Here is an 18,002-nt window from a genome sequence, read left to right as displayed (position 1 = left end):
CATGCTCTTGGCATTCTCTCAACCAGTTTCATGAGGTAGTCACCTGGAATGCATTTCAATTAACAGGTGTGCCTTGTTAAAAGTTAATTTGTGGAATTTCTTTCCTTCTTAATGCGTTTGAGCCAATCAGTTGTGTTGTGACAAGGTAGGATTGGTATACAGAAGATATCCCTATTTGGTGAAAGACCAAGTCCATATTATGGCAAGAACAGCTCAAATAAGAAAAGAAACGACAGTCCATCATTACTTTAAGACATAAAGGTCAGTCAATCTGAAAATGTCAAGAACTTTGAAGGTTTCTTCAAGTGCAGATGCAAAAACCATCAAGCGCTATGATGAAACTGGCTCTCATGAGGACCTCCACAGGAAAGCAAGACCCAGGGTTACCTCTGCTTCAGAGGATAAGTTCATTAGAGTTACCAGCTTCAGAAATTTCTGCCCAAATAAATGCTTCACAGAGTTCAAGTAACAGACATCTCAACATCAGCTGTTCAGAGGAGACTGCATGAATCAGGCATTCATGGTCGAATTGCTGCAAAGAAACCACTACTAAAGGACACCAATAAAAAGAAGAGACTTGCTTGGGCCAAGAAACACAAGCAATGGACATTAGTCCGGTGGAAATCTGTCATTTGGTCTGATGAGTGCAAATTTGAGATTTTTTGTTCCAACCGCCGTGTCTTTGTGAGACGCAGAGTAGGTCAACGGATGATCTCTGCATGTGTGGTTCCCACCGTGAAGCATGGAGGAGGAGGTGTGATGGTGATTTGCTGGTAACACTGTCAGTGATTTATTTAGAATTCAAGGCACATGTCACGACTTCCGCCGAAGTCGGTCCCTCTCCTTGTTCTGTCGGCGTTCGGCGTCACCGGTCTTCTAGCCATCGCCGCTCCACCTTTCATTTTCCATTTGTTTTGTCTTGTTTTCCCCGCACACCTGTTCACATTCCCTCATCAGACTAAATTTATATTACCCTCCGTTTCCCCCATGTTTGTGTGTGGAATTGTTCTTTGTGTAGGGTGTTACGCTACAGGCTGGCTTGCGCTAGGTTTGATTCAATCCTAGGTTTGTTTGTTTTGTTTAATCCGGTTCATGTTACCGTGGTTGTGCTGCCTCGCCTGTGCCTGTGGGCCAGGATGTATATTAAAGTTCTCTGCTCTCCTGCGCCTGACTTCCCGGCAACCAGTCACTCACCCCGATACAGCACACTTAACCAGCATGGTTACCACAGTATTCTGCAGCGATACGCCATCCCATCTGGTTTGCGGTTAGTGGGACTATCAATTGTTTTTCAACAGGACAATGACCCAACACACCTCCAGTCTGTGTAAGGCCTATTTGACCTAGGAGAGTGATGGAGTGCTGCATCAGATGACCTGGCCTCCACAATCACCCGACCTCAACCCAATTGAGATGATTTGGGATGAGTTGGACCACAGAGTGAAGGAAGAAAAAAAATCTGCCAACAAGTGCTCAGTGTGACTGTTGGAAAAGCAAGACTGTTGGAAAAGCATTCCTCATGAAGCTGGTTGAGAGAATGCCAAGAGTGTGCAAAGCTGTCTTCAAGGCAAAGAGTGGCTACTTTGAAGAATATAAAATATTTTAATGTGTGCGCTGAGAGTCGGGAAGCAAGTTCAGGGAGTGAATCATTTAATAAATAAATGAAAACATAATACAAAACAAGACACACGAACAACGCACAGACATGAAACAGAAAGAATGACGCCTGGGGAAGGAACCAAAGGGAGTGACATATATAGGGCAGGTAATCAAGGAGGTGATGGAGTCCAGGTGAGTGTCATAATGCGCTGATGCATGGAATGATGGTGACAGGTGTGCGCCATAACGAGCAGCCTGGTGACCTAGAGGCCGGAGAGGGAGTACACATGACAGTACCCCCCTCCCCGACACATGGCTCCAGCCACAGGACGCCGACCAAGATGACGATCCCGGGGATCAGGAGCGGACTGGTCACCTCCGCTAAGGCGGAGGAACCTGTCGATCCAGCTGAGGCGCGGGAGCATGGCGACCTAGAGCACTGAAGAGAGAGCATACGTGACAGTACCCCCTCCCTGGGCGTGTTCGGCTCCAGCCGCAGGATGCCAACCACAGGGACGATCCCGGGGATCAGGAGCGGACTGGTCGCCTCCGCTGAGGCGCAGAAACCTGATGAACCAGCTGAGGCACGGGAACCTGTTCACCCAGCTGAGGCACGGGAACCTGTTCACCCAGCTGAGGCACGGGAACCTGTTCACCCAGCTGAGGCACGGGAACCTGTTCACCCAGCTGAGGCACGGGAACCTGTTCACCCAGCTGAGGCACGGGAACCTGTTCACCCAGCTGAGGCACGGGAACCTGTTCACCCAGCTGAGGCACGGGAACCTGTTCACCCAGCTGAGGCACGGGAACCTATCGAACCCGCTGAAGCATGGCAGCCTGTCGAGCCAGCTGAGGCAGGGGAACCCGACAAAGAGGCGACTCCGGGATGCTGGCCTTCTAAGTAGAGTTGCAAAGAAAAAGCCATATCTCAGACTGGCCAATAAAAATAAAAGATTAAGATGGGCAAAAGAACACAAACACTGGACAGAGGAACTCTGCCTAGAAGGCCAGCATCCCAGAGTCGCCTCTTCACTGTTGACGTTGAGACTGGTGTTTTGCGGGTACTACTTAATGAAGCTGCCAGTTGAGGACTTGTGAGGTGACTGTTTCTCAAACTAGACTCTAATGTACTTGTCCTCTTGCTCAGTTGTGCACCAGGGCCTCCCACTCTTTCTATTCTGGTTAGAGCCAGTTTGCGCTGTTCTGTGAAGGGAGTAGTACACAGCGTTGTACGAGATCTTCAGTTTCTTGGCAATTTCTCTCATGGAATAGCCTTCATAACTCAGAACATGAATAGACTGACGAGTTTCAGAAGAAAGTTCTTTGTTTCTGGCCATTTTGAGCCTGTAATCGAACCCACAAAGGCTGACGCTTCAGATACTCAACTAGTCTAAAGAAGGCCAGTTTTATTGCTTCTTTAATCAGCACGACAGTTTTCAGCTGTGCTAACATAATTGCAAAAGGGTTTTCTAATGATCAATTAGCCCTTTAAAATGATAAATGTGGGTTAGCTATGTCGTGTCTTTGGGCCACCATTAAACTGAAGACATGTTTATCAAAATAACTCCCTGTTATTATTATTACGCGATTAAACTGATTAATCGTTTAACTATAATTAACTAGGAGATCGGGGCACCAAGGAAAATATTCAGATTACAAAGTTATAATTTTCCTAATATAACTTTCCTATTTTATAACATAGTATAGGCCGATTATCTTCTGGTTTAAATGGTGTATTTTACCTCGCGTCCAGTCTCATTACAAACGTCGTAAATTGTTGTATCTGCATGAATCCAGCCTTTACTAAAACTCATCCATACATCAATTGTCTTAAAATCATTTATTTACTAAACTAAGTAATTCACAGAAAGCATACAAACAGTAATTATCGTCACAAAGAATTGGTAGAGTAATGTGCCCTAGTGGGCTAAACCGGCATGGCTGGTGTCTTGTTAAAACAAAGGGTCATAAAGGGCAGCTGAGGAGGCACACAGAGTTCATTAATATTAACAATTGATATGCTAATCCTTTGCACATGAACGCTCACTCATTCGGGAACAATTGCAATCAATATATATTTACGCTCAGTGTGTGTCGGGATCCTTGTTGGAGAGTTCTGTTCTGTTGGAGAGTTTTGTCCGCGTTCTCTCTCTCCCTCTCTCGGTTAGAATGGATCTTTCAAAGTGACATTCATTAACCTGTTAGGGCTAGGGGGCAGTATTGACACGGCCGGATAAAAAACGTACCCGATTTAATCTGGTTACTACTCCTGCCCAGTAACTAGAATATGCATATAATTATTGGCTTTGGATAGAAAACACCCTAAAGTTTCTAAAACTGTTTGAATGGTGTCTGTGAGTATAACAGAACTCAAATGGCAGGCCAAAACCTGAGAAGATTCCATGCAGGAAGTGGCCTGTCTGACAAGTTGTGTTTTATCTTGGCTCTTTTTATTGAAGACTGAGGATCTTTGCAATAACGTGACACTTCCTACGGCTCCCATAGGCTCTCAGAGCCCGGGAAAAAGCTGAACGATATCGAGGCAGCCTCTGGCTGAAACTCATTATCGCTTTTGGCAAGTGGCCGATCAGAGTACTATGGGCTTAGGCGTGTGCCCGAGTCGACCGAATGCTTTATTTTCTTTCGTCTGTTTACCTAAACGCAGATTCCCGGTCGGAATATTATCGCTTTTTTATGAGAAAAATGGCATAAAAATTGATTTTAAACAGCGGTTGACATGCTTCGAAGTACGGTAATGGAATATTTAGAATTTTTTGTCACGAATTGCGCCATGCTCGTCACCCTTATTTACCCTTTCGGATAGTGTCTTGAACGCACGAACAAAACGCCGCTGTTTGGATATAACTATGGATTATTTTGAACCAAACCAACATTTGTTATTGAAGTAGAAGTCCTGGGAGTGCATTCTGACGAAGACAGCAAAGGTAATAACATTTTTCTTATAGTAAATCTGACTTTGGTGAGTGCTAAACTTGCCGGGTGTCTAAATAGCTAGCCCTGTGATGCCGGACTATCTACTGAGAATATTGCAAAATGTGCTTTCACCGAAAAGCTATTTTAAAATCGGACATATCGAGTGCATAGAGGAGTTCTGTATCTATAATTCTTAAAATAATTGTTATGGTTTTTGTGAACGTTTATCGTGAGTAATTTTGTAAATTCACCGGCAGTGTTCGGTGGGAATGCTAGTCACATGCTAGTCACATGCTAATGTAAAAAGCTGGTTTTTGATATAAATATGAACTTGATTGAACAAAACATGCATGTATTGTGTAACATAATGTCCTAGGGTTGTCATCTGATGAAGATCATCAAAGGTTAGTGCTGCATTTAGCTGTGGTTTGGGTTTATGTGACATTATATGCTAGCTTGAAAAATGTGTGTCTGATTATTTCTGGCTGGGTACTCTGCTGACATAATCTAATGTTTTGCTTTCGTTGTAAAGCCTTTTTGAAATCGGACAGTGTGGTTAGATTAACGAGAGTCTTGTCTTTAAAATGCTGTAAAATAGTCATATGTTTGAGAAATTGAAGTTTTTGCATTTTTAAGGTTTTTGAATAACGCGCCACGGGATTACACTGGCTGTTACGTAGGTGGGACGATTTGGTGCCACGTACCCTAGAGAGGTTAATGTCGTTATAGAATGGATGTTTCGTCGGTCTTCGCGTTCGATGATAGAGTACTTAGCTGCAGACTAATAATTAATATCAAAGACTTGTTCTTATTCTGTCGGTATCGATAGTCTAAAAGTTAACCACGTGGTGTAGTTAACTTTCAGTAGAGGAATTGGATGGTCAAACCTGTCGGCCAACTCGTCATGGAGTGGAGGCCTGGTCTGAAGAAAGTAAATCAGGGTGGGGGTTTTATACGTGAACATAGGACCAGGCGTCATGTGACAAGCCTGTTCTGTCTGTGTCCCTGGGGGGAGCCGATGACTGATTTAAGCTTTGAACAGAAATACATTCTATCACATTAACATCAGTACATAGCATCTCAACGTATTCCAAATAGCTTTATCCTTATTAATACATTTTATACAACCATTTAGATGCAAGTCCCATAGCTGAGGCTATTATATAAACAGTATTATGGTAATATGGCTATATTGTCTCTTCTGAGTATCACAAAATTGTACCAAGCGGACCAGTTCGTAGCTGGATTCTTCACCGATATTTTATACCTTCTCCAGAACATAAATGTCGTTCGGTTCCCCAATTCTGTGAGTTGGAAGAATTTCCTTTGTCTTTCTATGAAACCCCTCTGTGTCTCAACTGGGCCAGGCCGCAGGACATTCTCCTTTAGAATTTTACGACCGTTTTCACATGGAGAAGTAGGTAGGGGGATGGTGCAAGGGGGAGGGGGTCAACTGTGCTCCCTGTTCCCAGAGAGAGGGCAACGTCATGACAGCTAACACAACGTGCCATTGGAACACAGGAGTGATGGTTGCTGATAAATGTAGATATTCCATTAGAAATCTGCCGTTTCCAGCTACAATAGTAATTTACAACAATAATGTCTACACTGTATTTCTGATCAATTTGATGTTATTTTAATGAACAAAAGTGTTTTTCTTACAAAAACAAGGACATTTCTAAGTGACCCCAAACTTTTGAACGGTTGTGTATATGTTTATACTGTATATTTAAATATATGGTGTGAAAATACATTTTGACAGCATGCTGTGGTAGATAGTAAAATATGTTGCCATGTATTTTCATGAATGGAACATTTTGCTATCGACCTTATACAGTATACTGTAGCTAGGCTACATTAAAATGCATAAAACTGCAAAAACATGCTAAATCACAAAAACATGCTTTGGCATACTTTGGAAAGTTTGAATGAATGAACTGAGAGTGCTTTCAATAATCTTCATTTTTTGCTCCAATAAGTTGGTCCATTGTTGAATTGGGGCGGCAGGTAGCCTTGTGGTTAGAACGTTGGGCCAGTAACCGAAACGTTGCTAGAGCGAATCCCCGAGCTGACAAGGTAAAAATCTGTCCTTCTGCCCCTGAACAAGGCAGTTAACCCACTGTTCCTAGGCCATCATTGTAAATAAGAATTTGTTCTTAACTGACTTGCCTTGGGGCTAGGGGGCAGTATTGAGAATTTTGAAAAAAATATGTGCCCATTTTTAACTGCTTCCTACACCAACTCAGAAGCTAGGATATGCATATTATTAACAGATTTGGATAGAAAACACTCTGAATTTTCTAAAACTATTTGAATGGTGTCTGTAAGTATAACAAAACTCATATGGCAGGTAAAAACCTGAGAAAAATACAAGCAGGAAATGAGAATTTTGTGGCTGTACTATATTCGAGTCATTGCTAATAGATCACACAGTGACAAAGGATTCATTTTGCACTTCCTACGGCTTCCACTAGATGTCAACGATCTTTATAAAGTTGTTTGAAGCGTCTATGATGAACAGAGACCATATGACAAGGAAGGGACGTTGACGTCCCTGGGATGTCGTCACTTCATTATTGCGCGCAAATGCGCGTTCATGTGAGGCGAGACATTTTTCAAAAAGTTTTTCAAGACACAGGAGAGGTCGGGTTGAAATATTACTGATGTTTCACGTTAAAAATGGCCCTAAAGATTGATGCTAAACAACGTTTGACATGTTTGAACGAACGTAAATAGATTTTTTTTTTTACTTTTCGTCGTGACTCCCCCCCGCCCTACATTTTGAGGAGCCTACTGAACGCGCTAACAACATGGAACAACTTGGAGTTATTTGGACATAAATTATGAACTTTGTCGAAAGAAACCACATTTGTTGTGGACCTGGGATTCCTGGAAGTGCCTTCTGATGAAGATAATCAAAGGTAAGGGATTATTTACAATAGTATTATTGATATTAGATGGTTCCAAGATGGTGCTAACCTGTATATCCTAGCCTATTGTTCTTAGCATAGCACCCCATTTATTGCAAAGTGTGATTTCCCAGTAAAGTTATTTTGAAATCTGGCAATGCGGTAGCATTTACGAGATGTTAATCTATAATTCTTTGAATGACAATATAATAATTTACCAATGTTTTCGAATAGTAATTTTGTCAATTGTAACGCTGGTTCACCGGAAGCATTTGAGGGGAAAAAAAATCTGAATTTCACCGCCGCTGTGAAATGCTGTTTTTGGATATAAATATGAACTTGATGGAACAAAAAATGCATGTATTGTATAACATAATGTCCTAGGAGTGTCATCTGATGAAGATTGTCAAAGGTTAGTGCATCATTTTAGCTGGTTTTCTGCTTTTGGTGATGCCTGTCTTTGAACTGACAAAACATTACACACAGCTATTTTCAATGTACTCTCCTAACATAACCTAACTTTATGCTTTTGCCGTAAAGCCTCTTTGAAATCGGACAATGTGGTTGGATTTAGGGGATGTTTATCTTTCAAATGGTGAAAAATAGTTGATTGTTTGAGAAATTGAAATTATTAGATTCTTGCAGTTTTGAATTTCCCGCCATGGTATCTTGTCAATAAATCCCGTTAGCGGGATCAGAGCGGGAAGGGGTCCTCTAGAGGTTAAATAAAGTTTTAAATGTTTTAAAATAATAATAATTGTATCATGGGAGTCACTTGAAGGTTGCATCTGAAACACAAAATATAATGTACAAATGACCTCTGTGCACTTAACGTCTGTATTGGAAAATAATGTCTTTGAACATCAAATTGATACTTACAATGCTGATTCCTTTACCTCAAGTGTCCAATTCAAACTCACAAATTGACAGTTACCCTGTGGTAAGAGACACGTACAAAGCTCTCCCTCGACCTCCATTTGGCAAATCTGACCATAATTCTATCCTCCTGATTCCTGCTTACAAGCAAAAATTGAAGCAGGAAGCACCAGTAACTCGGCCATTAAAAAAAGTGGTCAGATGAAGCAGATGCTAAGTTACAAGACTGTTTTGCTAGCACAGACTGGAATATGTTCCGGGATTCTTCCAATGGCATTGAGGAGTACACCACATCAGTCATTGGCTTCATCAATAAGTGCATCAATGACGTCATCCCCACAGTGGCCGTACGTACATACCCCAAATGGAAGCCACGAGTGTGTGCTCAGTCCCCTCCTGTACTCCCTGTTCACTCATGACTGCACGGCCAGGCATTAAGTTTGCTGATGACACAACAGTGTAGGCCACATCACTGACAACGATGAGACAGCCTATAGGGAGTTTTTCCAAAACTGGACTGCAAGAACTCCAAACACTCCCTGGTGTAGTTTACGTGTAAATGCCATCTTATTTCTCAGAAAACCATTCATTCAACTACACTATGAAGTCGTGTGTCTGAGTCAAAAAAAGGGTTGAACTTGAGTCTGTGTCCTGTTCGTCATTGTGCCTCTGTGTACCCAGAGCGATCATCCCTTATCGAAACTGGCACTTTCCTTTTCGTAGTCCATCACTAGTTGGTTGTGCTCTAATTTTCACTAACGAAGGAAGCTAGTTGTGTTAGCAAGCTCAAATGAAAACTCTTGTTTGGAGTTGAAGAAATTATCTTCTTCCTCTTTCAACCACCAGGTTAAAATCATGTTTAAATTCAATGTTATGAATGTATAATTAAATAAAATGCCACTACCGCAAGAAAGTTTTTCGGTGTTGACAGCTGCTCTTCATCTTCTGAAGAAATGTTTTAATTGTAATGGCTGCTCTGTCAGTTGGAGGTCGGGCCTGGGGGCGGGGCTCTGGAACATTTGAAATTGTGAACATCTTCCTAATATTGATGCACCGCCTTTTGACCTCAGAACAGCCTCAATTCGTTGGGGCATGGACTCTACAAGTTGTCAAAAGAGTTCCACAGGGATGCTGGTCTATGTTGACTCCAATGCTTCCAACATTTGTGTCAAGTTGGCTGGATATCCTTTGGATGTTGGACCATTCTTGATACACACAGGAAACTGTTGAGCGTGAAAAACCCAGAAGCGTTGCAGTTCTTGACACACTCAAACTGGTGCACCTGGCACCTACTACCATACCCCGTTCAAAGGCAATTAAATATTTTGTCTTGCCCACTCACCCTCAATGACACATACACAATCCCTCTCTCAATTATCTCAAAGTCTTTAAAATCATTCTTTAACCTGTCTCCTCCCCTTCATCTACACTGATTCAAGTGAATTTATGAAGTGGCATCAATAAGGGATCATTGTTTTCACTTGGATTCAGCTGGTCAGTCTATGTCATTGAAAGAGCACTGTTTTGTACACTCAGTGTATATTTCAATTTTATTGAAATATATTCCAATGGATAATTTTTTCCGTATGGGAGGTAGTAGTCAGTAGTAGTACCAATGGATTAGTTGTTAATTTCAAATGCATTTCTTTGGGATTCATTAAAATAAGCACTACTTTTTGCCATTTAATCGGCACTTAGCCAAGTACCCCAGGTACAGGATGAGGGCACACATTACCACTAGTCTGCAGTCCTTTTTCCAACTGATGTTATTTACTGAGAAATTGTGAGGTAATGTGAGGTAATAACAGTGTTCAGATATAATGGAAGATGTTTAGTTGTGTGGGAGTTATTTCAGTAGGATCTGTGGTTTGCTTACCGTGGTGAGGTAGCCTCCATATAACCTACGCTCGTATTTATCTTATATACTGCTCAAAAAAATAAAGGGAACACTTAAACAACACATCCTAGATCTGAATGAAAGAAATAATCTTATTAAATACTTTTTTCTTTACATAGTTGAATGTGCTGACAACAAAATCACACAAAAATAAATCAATGGAAATACAATTTATCAACCCATGGAGGTCTGGATTTGGAGTCACACTCAAAATTAAAGTGGAAAACCACACTACAGGCTGATCCAACTTTGATGTAATTTCCTTAAAACAAGTCGAAATGAGGCTCAGTAGTGTGTGTGGCCTCCACGTGCCTGTATGACCTCCCTACAATGCCTGGGCATGCTCCTGATGAGGTGGCGGATGGTCTCCTGAAGGATCTCCCAGACCTGGACTAAAGCATCCGCCAACTCCTGGACAGTCTGTGGTGCAACGTGGTGTTGGTGGATGGAGCGAGACATGATGTCCCAGATGTGCTCAATTGGATTCAGGTCTGGGGAACGGGCGGGCCAGTCCATAGCATCAATGCCTTCCTCTTGCAGGAACTGCTGACACACTCCAGCCACATGAGGTCTAGCATTGTCTTGCATTAGGAGGAACCCAGGGCCAACCGCACCAGCATATGGTCTCACAAGGGGTCTGAGGATCTCATCTCGGTACCTAATGGCAGTCAGGCTACCTCTGGCGAGCACATGGAGGGCTGTGCGGCCCCGCAAAGAAATGCCACCCCACACCATGACTGACCCACCGCCAAACCGGTCATGCTGGAGGATGTTGCAGGCAGCAGAACGTTCTCCACGGCGTCTCCAGACTCTGTCACGTCTGTCACGTGCTCAGTGTGAACCTGCTTTCATCTGTGAAGAGCACAAGGCGCCAGTGGCGAGTTTGCCAATCTTGGTGTTCTCTGGCAAATGCCAAACGTCCTGCACGGTGTTGGGCTGTAAGCACAACCCCCACCTGTGGACGTCGGGCCCTCATACCACCCTCATGGAGTCTGTTTCTGACCGTTTGAGCAGACACATGCACATTTGTGGCCTGCTGGAGGTCATTTTGCAGGGCTCTGGCAGTGCTTCTCCTGCTCCTCCTTGCACAAAGGCGGAGGTAGTGGTCCTGCTGTTGGGTTGTTGCCCTCCTAGGGCCTCCTCCACGTCTCTTGATGTACTGGCCTGTCTCCTGGTAGCGCCTCCATGCTCTGGACACTACGCTGACAGACACAGCAAACCTTCTTGCCATAGCTCGCATTGATGTGCCATCCTGGATGAGCTGCACTACCTGAGCCACTTGTGTGGGTTGTAGAGTCCGTCTCATGCTACCACTAGAGTGAAAGCACCGCCAGCATTCAAAAGTGACCAAAACATCAGCCAGGAAGCATAGGAACTGAGAAGTGGTCTGTGGTCCCCACCTGCAGAACCACTCCTTTATTGGGGGTGTCTTGCTAATTGCCTATAATTTCCACCTGTTGTCTATTCCATTTGCACAACAGCATGTGAAATGTATTGTCAATCAGTGTTGCTTCCTAAGTGGACAGTTTGATTTCACAGAAGTGTGATTGACTTGGAGTTACATTGTGTTGTTTAAGTGTTCCCTTTATTTTTTTGAGCAGTGTAGTAGGTAGGGATGGAATAGACTCGATAGTCTGGGCCCACTAGACCCCTATAACCTTATTTACAGTGGTAAAATGGAACAGGATAGGAAGAATCTGTTTTCCCTCCAAGGCCCAGCAACTAAATCAGGAGTTACACCATATTTTGTTTTATGTAAGAGGTAAAAAAACAATGCTATTGTATGAGCTGAAAGGAAAATAGACGTGGTATAGATTTAAGCACCCACACACACACACACAGACAGTCCAGCTGTGCATCTTCCTGCTGGCTCCTCCCCTCTAGAGAGCCCAGGTGACGCACCAGGAAGCCATAACGACAACCTTCAGGGAAGACATCGCTGTCGCATGTCTGCCACACTCACACCTAATTCCTCCAGCGCCTAACGAGCCACTTCATCATCATGCCATCTTTGGCTGGATCAATGCAGAATGAGAGCAGGGAATGGAGGGTACATTTCCCCTGCTTGACTCGTCATCAACAAAGCATAACGTTGCATGACAGGCCAAGATGACCTCAATGGCTTCATGTACCGTCATGGATCAGTATGAGAGGAGACAGAGAGAAAAGCAAGTGGAGGATGCTTAGTGGTGGACGGCAGGGATAGGTTTACTCAGAGTGGAGATTTGAACTTGAACTAATTTCTGGTTTAAAACATCAGTCACGGTTCAAAGGCTGGAATTTTGTGAATCTTAAGCATTTGGCATAAGGCTTTGAAAATCACTCTAGCCGTTTGATGGAAATTTAATTTGTTTAAGACCAAGAAATGGTTGTGGAATAAATAGTGAAAGCATAATGGCATTGCGTGTCAAATTATTATATATTTTTTTATGACTGATATCCGTCAAATAACAATAAATCAAAGAGTGTATGACACCAGACTGACTGCTGTATCTCTTTTGAAATGCTACCTAACAGTTATTTACATTTTCCAGACGTTTTTATGTCAGACAGAAATGTCCCTCGTGCTCGGCTCATAAGTAAAACATTTCCTCTCAAAGGGGGAAGGTTGACTTTTGATGTTCCTGGATGTAGTGTCTTGAAATGGCATACCAAGACCGCGCAATGTAAGCTGTAATAAAGGAAAATGAATAGCTGCTGAATATCATGAATAATTGGATGCAGAACAGGTGCTACGACATTTGTTCACTTTTTATTGCCATACAATTGCATTCGTTAAATAATTGTGCCTACAACTGAACTCGTCATCAATGCGGATATTTATGCCTACACAGTAAACAACTATCTTGATGTGACAAAAGGTGAAATCCTATTGAATAGAATACAGAGGAAAATAAGATTTTCTTGGTAATGAAACAATTTGATCGCATATCTACATGGCCATGTGTCTATGTCAATGCTGTAGTCAGGTAATATTGCAGACAAAATCTGTATATTTAAGCCACTTATATAAAGATGTAGGATCTTAATTTTATCACACTTTTTTTTGCTGATTTACCTACAGTGCCTTCAGAAAGTATTCATACCCTTTGACTTGTTCCACATTTTTTGTGTTACAGCCTGAATTCAAAATGGATTCCAAAAATAATTATCACCCACCCACTTTTGAAAATGAAAACATTTGCATACAGTAAGTATTCACACCCGAGTCAATACATGTTAGAATCACTTTTGGCAGCAATTACAGCTGTGAGTCTTTCTGGGTAAGTCTCTAAGGGCTTTGCACACATGGATTGTAAAATATTAGCAAAATATTGTTAAAAAGTATTCATTTCTGTCAAGTTGGTTGTTGATCATTGCTAGAAAGCCATTTTCTAGCAATTTTCAGTCTTGATATTCATGCTGATTTAAGTCAAAACTGTAACTAAGCCACTCAGGAACATTCAATGTCGTCTTGGTAAGCAACTCAAGTGTATATTTGGCCTTGTGATTTAGATAATTGTCTTGCTTAAAGGTGAATTTGTCTTCCAGTGTCTGTTGGAAAGCAGGTTCAGGTTTTCCTCTAGGATTTTGCCTGTGTTTAGCTCTATTCTGTTTCTTCTCATCTTGACAAACTCCCTAGTCCTTGTCGATGACAAGCATACCCATAACATGATGCAGCCACCACCATGCTTGAAAATATGAAGAGTGGTATTTAATGATGTGTTGCGTTGGATTTGCCCCAAACATAAGGTTTGTATTCAGGACATAAAGTTAATTTCGTCGCCACATTTTTTTGCAGTTTTACTTTAGTGCCTTATTGAAAACAGGATGCATGTTTTGGAATATTTTTTATTCTGTACAGGCTTCCTTCTTTTCACTGTCATTTAGGTTAGTATTGTGGAGTAACTACAATGTTGTTGATCCATCCTCAGAGTTGAATGGCTGATGGGAGAACTGTTAAAAAGTCACCATTGGCCTCATGGTGAAATCCCTGAGCGGTTTCCTTCCTCTCTGGCAACTGAGTTAGGAAGGACGCCTGTATTTTTGTAGTGACTGGGTGTATTGATACACCAAAGTGTAATTAATAACTTCAACCTGCTCAAAGGGATATTCAATGTCTGCTCTGTTTTATTTCCACCCATCTACCAATAGGTGCCCTTCTTTGCGAGGCATTGGAAAACCGCTCTGGGTTTGTGGTTGAATCTGTGTTTGAAGTTCAATGCTCAACTGAGGGACCTTACAGATAATTGTAGGTAGTCATTTCAAAATTATGTTAAACACTATTATTGCATGCAGAGTGAGTCCATGCAACTTGATTGTTTAAGCACATTTTTACCTCAACATATTTAGGCTTGCCACAACGATGGGGTTGAATACTTATTGACTCAAGACTTTTCAGTTGTGAATTTTTTATTAATTTGTAAATATTTCTAAAAACATCATTCCACTTTGACATTATGGGGTATTGTATGTAAGCCAGAGACTATCTGTATGTAATCCATTTTAAATTCAGGCTGTAACAACAAAATGTGGAAAAAGGGGTGTGAATACATTCTGAATGAAAACATGGTTGTTAACACTATTGCACTTTTCCATGTAGCCTACTTTTGGCAGGTAATAGCCTAACCACCAATCAAGCAACATGAGGGACAAAATGTTCAAATCCTGATGCAGCAGTATTAACTTTCTGTTAAAATATAGGTCAAATTAGGATCTTACATCTGTACATATTTCTGTGAGGCCTTGTTCCATCGGGTAGTCACTTTAGTCATTACCATTCTCTTTGTACTTGGAACTGCATCTGATACATGCAGAAGGTTTACCACAGTAAATGCATAGCCTTGACCCAACATACTTTACCTCCGCACACTCACCGGCATTCTGCCTCCACTGCGACTAACCAAGATTACTGTGTAATCACTACGGTCTGTGTATTACTAGAATTATATGCATGTAGAACAAACAGTGCAAACATCACAAAAACGCATTTGAACATAGAAGTAATGCATTAAAAAACAGTAGCTGTTCCATTGTATATTCTCTTACTCAAAAAAAAAGGTGTGTTAGATGCAGTTTTTCAGATACCGCTTTAGCAATCACGTCAAGTCCCATTTCACAAGTTGTTTATCACCATCATTGATTTGCATCCTCACCCACCATTCAGCAGTATTTAGCTGAGCCCATTTACATGTAAACATTTCTTTAATTCCTTTACTCTTGAAAGTTTATTAAACCTGTTGTGTTAATAACATTAAGACTATGCGAGGTTGGGGGAATTGTAGTATGCCTTGCATGGCTACACAAGGAGATTGCTAGCTGAAGTATGTTAATTAAAAGTAGTTAAACCTATGCCTCGGTTTGTCATTATACAAGGAACAAACATAACATGGTGTCAGATTGGTAGTTGCTATGACAAGACAGAAAAGAAAGGAGTAAATTTCCGCAATGAAAATTGAACATTCTACCACAAGTCAAGTGATGTGAGTAATCGAAGATGCTAGCAAGCAAGAGTGATGCCAACGAGTCGCAGCAGCGAGTGTGACAGCAGCGAGAGCGAGGCTGTATTAGAATCTGTTGACGAGCAACCTACCGACGTAAGAGAAATTGAAACTGTAGCTGTTCCCCCTAATGTTTCCTGTCATGGGTAGGCTTAGTCCTCCTACTCCTATGCAGTTAACAGGCGAGCTAGCTGACAATTGGAAAGGTTTCAAGCAAAGATTCAATATCTACCTAGCAGCCAGTGGAGCAGGGGAAGATGACAAATTGAAAGCTTCCATTTGTCTGTATGTTATTGGAGAGGATGCATTGGACATTTACAATAGCTTTCAGCTAGACGAGGTAAACTTGACATTGATTGTGCTCACGGCTAAATTTGAGGAGTACTTTGTACCAAGCCAGGACGTCTCATGATCAGAAATATGGAGTCAGTTTTGACCAGTATTTGGCTGAGCTGAACACACCGAGCAAAACGTGTGAATTTGAAAATCTGAAAGATTTTTTAAAACATTTATTCAACTAGGCAAGTCAGTTAACAAATTCTTATTTTCAATGACCGCCTAGGAAGAGTGGGTTAACTGCCTTGTTCAGGGGCAGAACGACAGATTTTTACCTTGTCAGTTTAGGGATTCGACCTTGCAACCTTCTCAGTTACTAGTCCAACGCTCTAACCACTAGGCTACTTGTGAAAGTGGCATTCTTGATAATGTACTCAAGGAGAGATTGCTGCGTGAGTAAGATTTAACTTTGGATAAAGCATTGAATGTGTGTTGAGCAGCTGAAACCACCAGAGCACAGGCTAAAGAGCTGCACAGGGATGAGACATCAGTGCATGCAATAAAAAGAGGACCAACACACAAAACACTTTACAAAACAAAAACAAGCAAAAGACAAAAATCAAAACACTACATGTGGAAAATGTAGAGTTATCCACAAGCAAATAATTGCCCTGCATATGGCAAATCAGGGAATTAATAATTTCTCAAAATGCTGCAAAGCTGAGGCAACAAATAAAAAGGCTCACACAGTCAGAGAATTCTTTGTTGATTCTGTGGAAATATGCAATGCAGTAAAAGCTAAATGGATTGTGCCATTGACTGTGAATCAAATTATAATACCATTCAAGCTCGATACTGGAGCACAGGTAAACCTGTTGTCGCTGGATGACTACAAAACAATGAAAGTGAAGAGCAAAATACACCCTGTGAAAATCAAGGTTACTGGTTATACCAGGGAGAACGTACCAGTCAAAGGAAGCTGCATAGTAACTTTACAGCACAAAGGATAACAGCTCAAAGCACAGCTGCTGATTGTGGAAAAGAGTGTACAGCCTATTCTAGGAATCAAGAGCATGTGAAAGCTCAATTTGGTGAAAAGAGTATGTAGTATCAGACTAAAAACGAACAAGAATCACTACTGACTGAGTACGAGGATGTGTTTGAGAGTCTTGGTTGTTTACCTGGAGAACACAAAATATGTACCGATGACAAAACTCCAGTTGTGCATGCACGCAGAAAAGTTACATTTGCACTGAGGAAAAAGCTCAAGGAGGAACTCGGACTCATGGAAAAAAATGGACATCGTCACAAAAATGGATGAACCTACAGACTGGGTAAGCTCACTGGTTACTGTGGTGAAAAAGAACAGCGATCGCAGGATATGTCTAGACCCGTTAGATCTCAACAAAGCTATGAAGCGAGAGCATTTCAAGTTGCCAACCCATCTCTGGTTACATCTCTGGTTACAATATCACATTTTTCTGGAGCAAAGTGGTTCAGTTAGCTTGATGCCTCACCAGGATTCTGGCAAATTAAGCTAGATGATGCAAGCTCAAGGCTACGCACATTCAACACACCAGAGGACAGGTACCAATTCATTTGTCTACCATATTGGATTCTCTCAGTGCCAGAGGTCTACCACAAGACAATCCACATGATCTTCAAGCACATTCCAGGAGTAGAGACCATGATGGATGACATCATCGTCTGGGGGTCCACAAAAGAACACGACGCGAGAGTGAGACGTGCTGGACCTAACACGGAAAGTCAACCTGAAACTAAACAAGGACAAATGTGAGTTTGGTTTGAAAACACTTACCTAAGTGGGAGACGGACTTTCAGAGGATGGAGTCAAACCAGACCCGAGGAAAACAGCCATCAACAACATGGAACGCCTGAAAAACAAGGATGACGTCAGACGCTTCATGGGTATGATCACCTATCTTGCAAAGTTCTTACCTAAACTGTCACAGTCCGCTCCACTCAGATGTCTTCTGGAACAAAAAAAACGAATGGGAATTGTCCCATAAG

General features: G+C 41.9%; 1 protein-coding gene across 1 annotated transcript in view; it reads left to right on the top strand.

Moving 5' to 3' along the window:
- The window catches only part of LOC106603662 (opioid-binding protein/cell adhesion molecule), a 473,472-nt gene that overhangs the window by 265,902 nt on the left and 189,568 nt on the right, over nucleotides 1-18,002 (top strand). The window lies entirely within an intron of this gene.

The sequence above is a fragment of the Salmo salar genome, chromosome ssa04, assembly GCF_905237065.1.
Source record: "Salmo salar chromosome ssa04, Ssal_v3.1, whole genome shotgun sequence".
Taxonomy (NCBI): domain Eukaryota; kingdom Metazoa; phylum Chordata; class Actinopteri; order Salmoniformes; family Salmonidae; genus Salmo; species Salmo salar.
Note: the sequence above shows the minus strand (reverse complement) of the source record. Positions and strands in the feature narration are given on the sequence as shown.